Source organism: Chiroxiphia lanceolata, chromosome 3 (assembly GCF_009829145.1).
Source record: "Chiroxiphia lanceolata isolate bChiLan1 chromosome 3, bChiLan1.pri, whole genome shotgun sequence".
Classification (NCBI taxonomy): domain Eukaryota; kingdom Metazoa; phylum Chordata; class Aves; order Passeriformes; family Pipridae; genus Chiroxiphia; species Chiroxiphia lanceolata.
The window spans coordinates 66069686-66084206 of record NC_045639.1 but is presented as its reverse complement, the minus strand read 5'-3'; positions in this window follow the sequence as shown (position 1 = coordinate 66084206).

The following is a 14521-nucleotide window of genomic DNA, read 5'->3' as shown; positions in this document are numbered from 1 at the left end:
TGCTTGCATATTTTAAAATCAACCATCTTTGCCTCTCCCGAGGCATAAAATAAAATGTTATTCACAGTAACACTGATATAGCAGTTTCTAAAAACCTTCCTTTTAAGGCCCTGAAGGGAGAATAAGGATGAGTGTTAACCTAGCCATGCTTCACAAAACAGAAATCTCCATTTTGTGACCCAGGGATCTTCTCATGTGACTACCCTTATCTCTGCAGCACCTTAATTAGTAATTTTTCTTCACTATTAGACAAGTGAGTAGTTAACAGTCTTTTACTAATATAAACTATTTAACAGATTTCCCTGATTTTTGATAAAGCTACAGGAAGAAGCAAGAACAAACCAACTGATTTCTGGCAGGTCCGTTTGGAACACATGGTGGAGGCTGTACTGTTGTCTGCAGGCTTGCTGTTGCTACATGGGGAATCTCTTCACCAGCCTGACTGAATTACAGCAGAGTGCTACCAAGGAATTTACAGTTCCAGGGAGGTTTAAAATAAAGAAAATAATGCAGAAAAAAAAAGAAAGAGACTTCTTTAAGCTTATCAGCAGACTAAGTCCACACCAGGCATTGCTGTGACTGTGTCTTTTGCAAATGCATCTAACCTAGCATTTAAAGTTGCCAGCAGCCTAGGGTCGGAATGACAGATGTGCAGAGCTCCTCACTGATGCTATTTTGTAAAACTAGTGGCAACGCTAAGTATAAAACTGTAAGGCTACATCTATAGTAGTAATGAAACAGGCTAGACACTTTTCCATAGCCTGAAGCAATGCAACATGGCCTGGCACATGTACACAAAGCTAAACTGTTCCCCCTTGCCTCCAGACATGATGGTCATGTCTGAACCACCCATTAGGAAAGGTCTGAGGCATCCAAACCTCTTTGTTTCCAGCAATATTGCTAGCTGGCGTGGACTAAATCTGTGCCATAGAGCACTGTAACAATTAAATAAGACACATGATTGCAGACCAGTGCCCTGGTCCTGTTCCACTTTCTGATATTGAGACATCGCCTATGGGTAGACTATGGCCTTCTAAAGCCTTTTAAAAGGCTCTCTGGGACTTGGAAACATTGAGCCATGAGCATTTCTTATAGTATAACACAGAAGCCATGTCAAACAAACAAAGAAGAACCTATACTATAAAACAGAACTAATAAGCATGGTTGCCTAGTCTGTGAGAGGATTTGGTAATGCGAAGGAAGAGGTAAATGGGATAATTTTGGGGAATAGTCCTCAGAGGATCCTGGGGCAAGGATGTTAACCTGCTTGTTACAGCATAGACTTCTCATAATGATAAGCTCCAGCAGAGACATCCTCCCATTCACCCATCCTGTCCAGAGGATATTGCAGGTTCCTCCCCAGATGATTGCATTAAACCCAGCTATGTTTCACAAAGGGCATCTTCCCTCTCTGTGATATTTATCGATGCTGCTTCCTGGAAAAACACACCAAAGTTGTTGTGCATGTGTTTTTTTAATCACCATTTGTGACAGCATAGTCTGATAAGCTCTAAAAAGTTATACAGGAACCAAATAGAAAACCTGAAATATTTCTGAACTTTCAGATTTTCGTATTTCTTCAGACCAGAAACAAGTATGGACAAAAAACAATTCTCTCATTCTCCTGCCTTTATTGCTAACATACACATTGCAGCTTGGATTCAAAATTTGCTGAATTTAAAAAGAGCTTCAACACAAAGAAAATGGCCTTGTCATCCTGACTTTTGATGTGTGCATTTTGAAATCCTCAACATCTATGAAGCTGTGGGCTTCTTAGACATAGTGCTTAAAAATAGTGAGAACAATAGAAAAACTCTGTGCCTAATTGCATTTGTTAAGGGTCAGCTCAGTTTTGAATCTATCTTTTGATTTCCGCAGGAAAAAACTGTACAATTCAATTAGAATTTGATGATACCAGTGCTGATGCCACAGGCACAGCCCATATCCCCTCAGGAAGGGTAGTAGCTTCTCCGCTGAAAGGCCTGATGCGCATTAGTGTGATGGTTTGTGGGCTGCTGAAAGCTTTTAAACTACATGTTTCCAGAGTAAGAAGGTATGCATGGAGAAAAAAAAAAAAAATCAGAAAATATTCCATCTGAAATATAGGGATCACCAGCTTCAATCTAAACTAAATTTCCTGCTGACCTGATATCCTATAGCTAGTGATTCCTGCTGCAGGGATCATGCTGCCCACCAGCGTAATGCAGCGCATACCCCCAGAACTGCTCAGCCTTGCTCTGCATTCCCTGCAAACTCAGCCTCCTCCTCCTGCTCCCCACCTTGCACTGCATTTCTTCTGCTCCTTGTGCTCCACAACCCAGGCAGCCCTCCAGCCAACAGCCAGTACCTGGACACGCATAGCCTCACCTCACGCTGGGAGACAGTGGAGAAGAGCCTCGGCCATGCACTGCAGAACCCTGGGGCGGCCATTTTGTGGACACCAGGTGTCGGCCTAAAATGGCGGCCATCTTGACATATGGGAACTGGGAAAACAGGTCACATACCCTTCTGTCCTCCCCAGAGAAGGAAACATCCAGAGGGCCATTTATATTGAAAGGGAACTGAGGATATGATTTGTGACATGATTTGTTTAAAATCACAAAGTCACTTTCCTTTATGAAGTGAATTGAGCCTGTATCTCCCAATATTTCCCAGTCTCCAGGCACCGCCTTGCTGACTTGGAGCAGCACCAGCGCCTTGCCCGGTGCAGCAGAAGCCAGCAGGGGCCAGGGGTACTGGGGGCCGGAGAGCAGGTTGGAGCTGCGTGCAGGGGCGCAGTGGCATTTGGAGACACAGGGATCCCATTCTGGGTGTGCCGCGTGTGGGATGAGCGCGGAGCCTGCGTTTATCACAGAGTGAAGTCAGGTCGTAGGAATGTAAGAGAAGAGGAGCCAGATCAAAAGCGGGGTCTCTTCTGTGTGTTTCTCTCTCAGACTCCATACTCAGAGGGCAGGCTTGTAGGAGTGTGTATTTCAAATATAGAGAGTTGGAAAATTGCAGTTGGAAAATTGGAGGCTACACAGCTGCAAATTAAGTAAGAATCAGACACAAAGATATAAACTGATGACAAGAGGAATAATAGGAGAAAACAGATGCTTAATGAAGTGAATATTTACCTTTTTAACACACTGGTCTTGGACTGACTGGATTGTGGATGCAGGAGAAAGGTAAAAGAAATAAATGATCTTGAGAACATCTTGATTTCTAAGAAAAAATATTCCTTTGGGCAGGCATGATGTCAGACAGAGTGAAATTGAGGAACCGATCCCTGAAATTAGCCCTGCTGAAAATTACTTGAAGAAGAAATTCAGCTGTGGTTTGAGAGTACAAGGACTTCCAGGAATTAATCTGATCTCCCAGCTCTGCTTGGCACCATGTCAGAAAGAGAGGAGCTGGGAGGTGAGCAGTCTTCAAGCCGAAGGTATCAGATGGAAGGTTTGCTTCTCCATTCTCTATGAGGCAAGTTGACCCGGGAAAGCATCATATTTAAAAGTAATAGTTTGTGACACAATTTTAACACATTTAAAATGCACCAAAAAAATTTGAACCTGACTGTTGTGTAACTATTCTTTGCAGAGTGACAAATAAAGTTTCAATATTTGCATGCCCAGGCACCAGCAAACTTCTTGAAAAATAAGCCAAAAGCACTATTTTTGCACCTAAATTAGTGGCTTGCTTTTCGCATATCCAAGGTGCCCAGTCATCATCATGACTCCAGAGAAAGCTCTTGGAAGCAAAACAAAAAGAAAACGGGAGAGAGGAACAAAACAGGTTGTGGAGCCAGATCCTGCTTTCTGATTATTTGGGCCCAACACAGTCACCACGCACCCAGGAGTTGGTGATGGGAAGCTCCAAATTGCACAAATATCTTCCAGCTCTTTTTTCTGTAGAGCAGAGTACACAGAAATTGAGCAGCTGGCAGCAAACAAACATTTACTACCTTCTTGTCTGCAAAATGGACACTGACACGCTCTACTGGATCTGGGGGCGGCCAGAGCTGGGAAGGAGTACATCATGACATTAATTCTTTGGCAGAACAGGGCGTTACATCAAGGGCACTGCCACACCGCTTCAGAAGGGCATTCATTGCCCCCACAACTGTCTGGACCCCTTGTGCACAGAGAGCAGCTGCTAAAGGACTGCAAAACTAGTCCTTGAGCTTGGTCTCATTATGTCTCACCAGAGAAAAAGAAGAAGCCCCAGCAGACTGGATATTTTAGTGGTATGACATGACTAGGAGCCAAATGCCATATGTTTTCTGTCTTCATTGTAATAAAAGTTGAGGGCAGCAGACACGCTTGTTACGAGTTCCTGAGGCACAAAAGCCTCAGGAAATTTAAAAACAAAATTAAAATGGAGCCAAAAGGGAGAGCAAAGCGTGGTTTTGCATCCACACTTCACTTACTCAGCATTTCTGTCACTGGGCCTGTGAGGACTGGGGATCTGCTTCTCCACAGAGGCAAAGGTTTTGGTGCTGTGAAGAAGAGACAGGCACTGATTTTTTTTTTCATGCTAACTGAAACAGGGCATATCTCCTAGAGGTCATTTGTGAGGGCAATAGCATTTGAATGTCACCTCTCACACCTCAAATTAGATGAATATCTGTTAGATTAGTAGTTGAACAGTATCAGAAGCAAGAAAGTGGCCTCAGGATCTGCGGTCCTTATTCAATGAATTCGAACAATGAGGAGAGAGAAGGAGCTGGCAAGGTGAGGGCTTAAACTCATATAATCCGCTTTGTCTGGGACTGGCTGACTTGACTAACCAGAAGAGGAAACACATGAAATGGAATTTATATCATGGAATAAGCTCTGCTTATTTGCTGAGCCAGAAGAGTTTTCATGTGGAAATTTAGGAAAATGCACATAAAAATATATAATACGCTATAATTTATTTTTTTCTAGAAAAACAGAACAGAAATACTTTAAATAAATGCTATGAAAAGATATGCCAACTGCTGCCTTAAACATATAAAAATTGTTTTAGAATGTTAGGACAGCCTACAAAATACCCTTATGCATAGAAAAATTCCAATATAATTTTAGTGTTGAGGATTGTGAGAGAGAAAGAGAGGAATTCCTAACAGAAGGGAATGAAAATCATGGAAGGATTTTTATGTTAACAAACAGGATTCTACCAAAGATCACCCATTTCAGAGAAAAGCACCATCTGTCACCCCCACAGGAAAAAAAAAATCAGATTTTGGAGCTCCCTCTGCTGGAAGCAGTTACTTTTCTTTGGCTTTCCCTCAGTGCAGCTATCACAGAAAAAAACCACCATCTTTTCAGCAGTAAACTGCATGTTTCACATTACATATGATATCAAGGAAGAAGAGATTTCTTTCCCCCTACATAAGAAGAGCAAATGTACGTAAACCAGTACTGCTCGCTCTACAACTGGAAAAAAAATCACAAGCAGGATTTAAAGATTGACTGTACTACCAGTGGGATTTTCTTTTGCTGTTTTTCATCTCTTTTTTGAACATGGGAATTCACACTTACAAAGCTGTCCTCACCGCAACCCTTGTTCTTTTTTTTTCTCTCTACCAAATCAACAGGGAATCAGTAAATTACTCTTTAAAAATACAAAAGGGCATTCTCAATAACATCACTGCAGGAACAAGCCTTAAAGATCGTACCAAATGTTGTATTACTCATGACAGACATGCAGCAGAGCTGACACAGTTATGATAAGTTCACACCTAAAAATGTATCTGTAAGTGTAATTGGGCAGTGCACCAAATGCCTGGTTCAGTTTGAGGTGCCCTGCAAGACTGACATTCTGGGGTGAGAGCTTGGAGCACGTCAGAAGTGTGTCAGCTCAGGCAGGGTGCCACTTTAAACAGCCATCTTAGAATGGGATGAAGCATGAGATAGAAGGAGATTTCTTCTTTACCAACCATAAAATGCATTTAAATGCCTTCCTCAAAGGGGTCTTTTGTCAGTTTTTATCACTTTTGTCCTTTATTCTGCCAGCCTTTTGTCTGCAGACAGGCAAGGCCACTGGCTTCAGCTACTCAAGTGTATCGACTGCTCTGCTCATAGCACAATCTTTTCGTTCAGCGACTGCCTAACCAGGCTAGTGTGGAACATACTTGGCACAGCTCATTGGCAAGCCTGGATACGCACAACTTCACAGAGACATTTAAAAAAAGATGGGTTCATCATCTGAGATCCAGCATATATACCTATGTGTGCATTCTATTAATACATAATGGATATAAACCCACAGTAGAAGAGATAAGAAGTGAAGAAGCATTCTTCGATATACAGATGGGGGGAGGAGAGGAGGGGTGTGTGTGTGCTTTCAGAAGACAGACACAGGAGTGAAAATAAGACTAATAGAAGCACAGAATCATAGATTGAGGTTACGAGGCCAACACTAAAGGAAGTGAAAAATTATAATGGGGCCACTGAGAAGGAGTAAAAGGTGGGACAGCACAGGCAGGAAGAATCAACATCACAGGCCAGGGAGAAGAAGGACAGCACTGTAGGGACAAAGGGCAAATGCCACCACATCTCACAGATCTTTTTCGAAGAACTCCCCCCTCTCCCCCAGTATCAACCTATACAGAAAGGAACATGAGAAGTCGCTTTTTTTTTTTCTTTTCTAGACAGGCAAAAGAAGTGTCTTACGCTTTCTAGCTTCTTGTTACTTTTCATCATTTGTTCCCATAAGTACAAGCCCTCCCTTTTAATGTTAGGTTTAAATACTTTGCTGCAAATCTTTAAACTCTGTGTGATAAATGTTGGCCATTATCATTACTTGCTGCTATATTGTAGATATTGTTCAAGACGTAATGATACCAGCAGGTCTAACCCAATGCCAGCAGTGGCACTGCTGCTACAAATTGAGAGAGAGTGGCTTAAATCAATACACTACTAAACAGATGACATTCCACTTTAATAATTATGTTAGACTGTTGAATTTATAATGTTATTTTAGTGACACTGGTTCTTTGAATATGAGATCATGTCTGATGACTTTTTTAGCTTTATTTAGTTTACTCTGTTCAAGATGAGTAGTAATAGGGATGTAATCTCCAGGACAGCTGTCAAATACTAGTATTTATTTCTTGGGTACAGTTACTTGACAGAGGATAGACTTCAAGAAGGGTCATACCACTGCTTAAGGTTAGGGGTCAATGTGCATTAATTCTAGGAGTTTCATCCATTTATCCTTCCTCTCTCCTGAAGTATCAAATGCAAAAGAAATATACAGCTATTAAAAATGCCACACTGAGAATTAATCAAAGGAGAAGAATGAACTCTAATAGGGAGAACAAGGTACATAAGGTGAGTCAGAAGAGAAGAGAATATTCTTCCCTTTAGGCACTACTAATTGTCCCTGGAGCTTGATGGCATGCAGATCAACAATTGCTTCATGTCTTCAGGGCTATTTTCAGGGCTGCTGAGCTGGGTCCATTCTCAGGATCCCCTTGGATACAGCTGGTGGCTGCAGCTGTCAGCAGCTGCTTAGGCAGACTGCAGCTTGGAGCACCACAGCAAGGCCAGGAGAAGGCCCTGAGGAACAAAAGGCTGCTGTTCTCAAACAGGTGTTTTTTTCCTAACCTCCTGTCTCCAAGTTCAATTTTCAAAATACAAGCAAGGTTCAGAGAGTTATATTTTTTTGCTGTTGCATGACCACTTCAGCTGTTGCATGACCATTTCCATTACATCTGGCTTTGGCAGTTATTTTGCCCTGCCCTCCCTCTTGGTGGTATAGCACAGGAAAGTGATCTGCAGCTTTAAATGATGAACTGGGCTTTAAACCCACAGAATCACGGGATGGTTTGGGTTGAAAGGGAATTTAAAGATCAACTAGTTCCAAGCCCTGTGTCATGGGCAGGAATGCCTTGCACTAGACCGGGTTGCTCAAAACCCCATCCGACCTGGTCTTGTGTGTGTAGATGTGTGTGGGACTGTATTCTCCTACTTTGCTGCTCATGTATTTAAAAAAACCTGTGGGTATTCTTCAGAGAGACCATGGCTTGGGAAGTTCTGCTGATTGATGCTGTTAGCTGTGCAAACTCCTAACAGATCAACTGTGCTGATTTTGGCTGGGGTAGAATTAATTTTCTTCGCACTGGCTGGTATGGGGCTATGTTTTGGATTTGTGCTGAACACAGGGTTGATAAGATAGAGATGTTTTTGTTATTGCTGAGTAGTGCTTACACAGAGCCAAGGCCTTTTTGTAGTGCCACACTGGCAAGGGAAGTCGGGTGCATGGGAGGTTAGGAAGAGTCGCAGCCAGGACAGGTGACCCAAACTGACCAAAGGGATATTCCAGACCATATGACATCATGCTCTGTATATAAAATGGGGGGAAGAAGGAGGAAGAGGGGGAACATATGGAGTGATGGTGTTTGTCTTCCCAAGTAACCACTATGCATGATGGGGTGCTGCTCTCCTGGAGATGGCTGAACACCTGCCTGCCCATGGGAAGCAGTAAATTAATTCCTTGGGTTTTTTTGTTTGTGTGCATGGCTTTTGCTTTCCCTATTAAATTGCCTTTATCTCAACTCACAGGTTTTCCAGCTTTTACCATTCCAATTCTCCCCCTGATCCTGCTGTTGGGGGGAGTGAGCAAGTGGCTGTGTGGGGCTTGGTTGCTGGTTGGGGTTAAACCATGACATCAACTGAGGCCCACACTGTTAATACTTGAAATGCTCTAGGATGCAAACAGATTGCACAGTTCAATGGTAGATGTTGTTGTTATCATGTCTGGGGAGTACATTCCTGGGAGTCATATTAAACAGCAAGAGCTAAAGTTGTCTTGTTTCTTACCAACAATTTCTTTTCTGTATTGTAGAGATCTGGAAGAAAAGGATACTTACTTGCACACTGGATATGGACTAACAGAAATAAGGATTATACAGAAAGAGTGTAGCAATATGTGTGACAATAGGTGACAACGACTCTTTAAGGAAGTTGATAGGGAATACTGACAGCTTCTGTTTGATTACAAGTCATAGGAGACTACACAGTGTGGAACCTATGTTGAAACAAAACACAGAGTTGACCTTGGGCAGCTCACATGAACCCAAGCTGGTGTCTGCTGGCCTTTTCATTTTGGCAGGTTTACTTTCACACCAGTTCCATACAAAACATCTCATTCCAAGAAGCTGAAAGAACATAGAGAAAAACATCTATTTTTACTCCAAACATTTTTTTCATCAACTGTCCAAAGCCTGAGCATAAACTTAGCCATGCCATCTAAAAATAAGCCCATACACGATATTTAGTACCAGAAAATTAATGTATTTATTTAGTGCAGGAAGAACATATTAACTACTATTCTTACTGATTCCATCAAACTTTTAAAACTAAACTTAGCTGGGTTTGAGTTACTTTTCCTTTCCAGGCTATTTTTCACAAGTTCTTCCCTATTCTCTCCCCAGAAGATCACCAGCCTTGTCATCAGAATGTTCTGCAACCTGAGCCAATAGACAAAGCAAAAACTTTTCACATCCCAAGATATTACGGGATGCAGTGAAGGAAACAGGCTGCCTGTGACCTCCCCTTACAATATCATGAATCAGAAGGTTCCTAGTTGGAGTCACTTCCCCACAATGGGCTCATCAGAATTCAGCCATACTGGGGTGTCAAGGCTGTTTGACACTGTTAAGTGTCAAATTTACCTCCCCCAAAAGCAAAAATTAATGGTGAACAGGTCAGTGATTGTATAAGAATAAGAATAATATTAAGGATGAGTATTATTACTCAAGATCTCACTTTATGAGGGAGTGCTTTATTCCCTATGTTTCCCTTTCCTTTCTTGGAAGAAAGATGAACTGGTGCCCTGTGTACATACTGATTAACCTCAGAATACTTCAGGCTTTGAATCCTCGTTGCAAAGAGGATGTATCTAGGCTTTGGGCCAGGTATGCTCTACAGAAGATCCCACTCTCCTGATTTCACAGCTGAGTTCCTGACAGAAGACGCAGTGCTGCCTTCTGAGGGTGCACCCAGATTTTTCCCATGGAAGTAAGCATATGGACTAGGGAAAAGGGATGGTGCATGTTAAAGTCTAAATAGGACAATGACAAGATGCCTTTGGGGCATGCACCTAGATCCAGGGCATAAAAAGTGCTCCCATGCCCTATAATTTAGACATAGCTGAAGGTACCTAACACCTGAAAATTCATGTTGCATGCACTTCAAAAATGTTCCTTCACATGACTTTTTGGATGATTTATCTTGTTAGTTGTTACAAATTGCAGCCAGAATGAGCAATCTAAATGCTTGCAGAATATCAATTCTGAAAGCCACCCCTTTCTTCAGCTTTTGCTTGGTCTTATAATTTAGATAATACAATAAATACTGTAATTCTAACTACCACTTCATTTTCTGCAATCATTTCAGTATACTGGTTTTGATTAATTTAAAGCCCAGTGTCTCTGCTCCTGCTCTGTTCTAGCAAACAGACATTCAGGATCCAGAAAGAGCCAGTTAAAATTAGTAAACACTTAATGCTCATCTCCTGTACAATTTAAACTGACACACTGACCCAATTAGCTTTTTGGCATCACAAACAGTCCGTTTAGGGAGGGTGGTGGTTCTGCAGCAGTAATAGGAACCAGATATTTCTTGTACTGTTTGCCTGTTTTAGATATCTCAAATAGAACAGTTAAGAGGCTCCAGCAGTGGCAATTTGGATGAAGAAGTAAAATTAAATTAGACAGAGAGTCTATCAGCAATATCAACCTGGGAACTCTGAGTCCATGAAGCAATTGTTTTTACTTAATTTAGGTTAACCGATACAAGTTGAGCATGCTAGGACTAAAAATAAAGATTCTATTGTTTTTTGTTTTTGTTTTTGTTTTTTTTAAACAACTGGTTGATGTTTAGATTAAATCCCTGAAATTTCTTAATAAACTAGATAAGGTGCTTTTGATAATTTATCTTTTAAAATTAGTTAGAGATCTGAAGTTAACATATCCATCATTTACCAACCTCTAATAACAAAGCCTGTTGGGAACATAATTTTAACTGGGGTATGTGTTCAAATAAAGCACACTATTTTACTCACATTCTCAAAAGAAACCATCCTGGTTGAGGGAGGTGATTCTCCCCCTCTATACCACTCTACTGAGACCCCACCAGAGAAGGACCACAAAGATGCTCAGAGGGCTGGAGTACCTCTCCTGTGGAGACAGGCTGAAAGAGTTGTGGTTGTTCAGCATAGAAAAAAAAAAGGCTCCAGGGAGACCTTATAGCAGCCTTCCAGTAATCTCTTCCAGTAACCTAAAGGGGGCCTGCAAGAGAACTGGAGAGGAACTTTATACAAGGACATGTAGTGATAGGACAAGGAGGAATGCTTCAAACTCAAAAAGGGTAAACTTAGACTAGATATTAAGAAGAAATTCTTCATTGTGAGGATGGTGAGACACTGGAACAGGTTGCCCAGAGAAGTTGTGGATTCCCCATCCCTGGAAGTGGCCAAGTCCAGGCTGGATGGAGCTTTGAGAAACTTGATCTAGATGGAAGGTGTCCCTTCCCATGGCAAGGAGTTGGAACTAGATGGTCTTTAAGGTCCCTTCCAACCCAAACCATTCTACGGTTCTATGATCTGACCAGCAAACTTAATATACCTCAGCAGCTCTCCCTGGCACAGACTCACACAGACCTGGACCCTTTTGGCATTACTCTTTCCTCAGCTCAGAGTAAGAAACTGTCCTGGCCAGGGAGAAGTGTTACTGGAAATTGTTTTACTGTCAAAATCTCAGACTGAAAACCAGCACAGTTGAGGAATGAGCTGGTCAGGTGTTCTCCAGATCTCTTTGATAATGTAGCTATGGAGTGCTTCTACCTTTAATTATTTCTTTCAGCAAAAGGAACTGGAGAGAAAATAAATACCCACTCAGCACAATGTATTATCACTGAGAGCTGCACAATTTAAAGTTCCTTGTCAGCAGTGTCCAAGGCAAGGATGGCTTTGGTACCTCTCATCCTTTCCTCAATAACATGCTTATGCATTGGCATGAGCATTAAGCTGATTAACATTAGCTTAATTGGTAGCAATCCAGGTTTGAGCTGAATGCTCTTGAAAACTCTCTTTGAGTATTATCATGAGAGGCTTTTCTCTCTCTGGAAAAAAAAAAAAGTTTTATTCTCTTTTACTGATATCAACCCACAAAAGTTTCTGAATTATAAACAACTTTGACCAGTACTATAACAGCAGAAACTACCTAAAAGACCTGCCAAAAAAGACCTTTTAGAGATTTCTGTCTCTTCTGTTTCTCTGATCTTTAGAGTGGTATTGCCAACTTCCCTGTATCGTATGTCTTTGCTAACCCTCTTCTTCCAAATAAAGACAACAGTAACATGCTTTCTGTACCTGATAATGTTTCTGTTTCTTTGCTCCTGGTTTCTGATGAAATATCTACCACTCCCCATCTTTTTTCAGTGGCCCATGAATATTTTGACTAAGGAGAGTGTTACTTAACCCAAATGCTTCCATGCCTTTCAAATGCTTGTTTGGAGGGTGATTAAAACTCCACAGAATTCAGCCACTTTGCTCCCTTCCCCCCTTATATAACACGCCTGATAGTGATGACAGTCAACTCATCACCAAGACTGGTCTGGGACCTATGGGATTTTGGGACAGAATTATCAAGGCTTTTGTCATGCACTAATACTAAGTGTAAATTGAAACTCCAGCATCTGCCTGTAATACAATCCTCGATTGCTTGTAACATCAGTCAACAGTTTCTTAAGCAGTGAGCCTTCACAGCTTTGCTTGCAGCTCCTCCCAGCAGGCACCTCTACCCTGCTGGTTGAGCCTTGATCTCAGGCTGTGCTGGGAACCAGCTGTGCCTGCTGTTTTGGGTGCTCAAATGTGGCCCAAAGCAGGAGCAGGGCCTGGGGAGCCTGCCTATATCTGACACTTCAGCACAGGTTTTAGACTCTCAGGGGTAGTTCAGATTGGACATCAGGAATAATTTCTTCAGTGAAAGGGTGGTTAAGCACTGGAATGTGCTGCCCAGGGAAGTGGCAGTGTTACCATCCCTGGAAGTGTTCAAGAAATGACTGGACATGGCACTTAGTGCTATACCATACTGAGCAAAGCTTGGTGCAGGTGCTTTCAGCCCAGAGTTCAGCAGTCGGTGACCTTAGAGAGACTGAAGGTCTTAAAGACAAATTATGCAAACATTACTCTGGGAGAGGACAGTGCACCACTGGGGTCACTCCTGAGATACCCTTCCTCTGATGAGGGAGAAAGTGCATGTATCACAGGTGTCTACAGATACAGAGGTAATCCAGTACAGATATAACTACAGGTATTGTATCCCTGTATTGTGCCATGTATTTGCCAGCTCTGTGCCTCATACAAAGTAAAGTCACACAGGTTGCAGATTTTAAACAGTTCATTATTCATCCACTGAACATCTTCCATTCTAAATCAAGGAACTCTGTTTCTGCTCACTGGTCAGGACCAGCTGGCCATGCTGTTTTTTACGCAGTACATGAAGAAAGCACTCCATAGCTGATTCCGTGCTCCATGTCCCTTCAGTGTCCTGGTAGCCATCATATTGGATCTTATTCTAAAAATAAGAAAACCTGTTGTGACCCAGGCCAGGGCACTCTGTTGAGGTATCATATGTCTTAGTTTGGAAAAGAGCATTTAATGTCACAATCTGTCTCTTTCTCATGGTTTACTGTTAAGTGCAATGGTTTCAGGTAACAAGGGCAATAGTGTTGACATTTAATATTTTAAGAAAGGGTTTAGCATATGATTTGATAACTGGAAATTTTTACAATTATACTATGATTATTTCTTCCAAGAAACAGTGGTACTGCAGAGACCTTTTAAATTACATTTTAAGCATATCAGAAGAGTATTCCTCCCAAGCAAATATGAAATAATTTTGCTGTTGTGAATTCCTGGGACCAGCGAAGAAGCAGTGCAGACAGCCACGCTGTTCAGTGACTAAAGACTATTTCTCGCAACAGTAGGCTCCAAGGATGTTCCCCATAGCAGAAAAGAATTCAAATTTTGGAGCTCCCTCTGCTGGTTCTACAGTAACTTTCACTCAATCGCCTTTCTCTTTTCTCTGATTGCTCATTACCACTTAAAAAATTAATTTCAGGTATTGTTGTAATAAAAGAAAAAGTTATTACATTGCTTATCAGAGCATGTGCCTGGGATAGTTCATGTTACATTGGAGAAAAATCTGACGTTCCTCTAAGAAGGAGAGAAAAGATTTCTTCTTCTAAGTCTGGTTTCAGGACTTGCAAATGCATAGTGCATGTTTGCAAGTGTTTAGTGGAAGCATATGTCCCTATCACTCCATTTTTCCGTGAATTCCTAATATGTGTGCACTCACGTGACTGCTTTTATACGTGTTAGAGTCTGCCTTACTGAGTACAAACAAGGTACAAACACTTGTGAAAACACTGCACAAAATAGCACAAGCACACACTGCCAAGAAACTAGGTACAGGGTTTTATACTCGTCCTTTATACATCTTATTTAACTGTTACGTGGTCTAGAATATCCCTCATTTTCTGCGACGTAT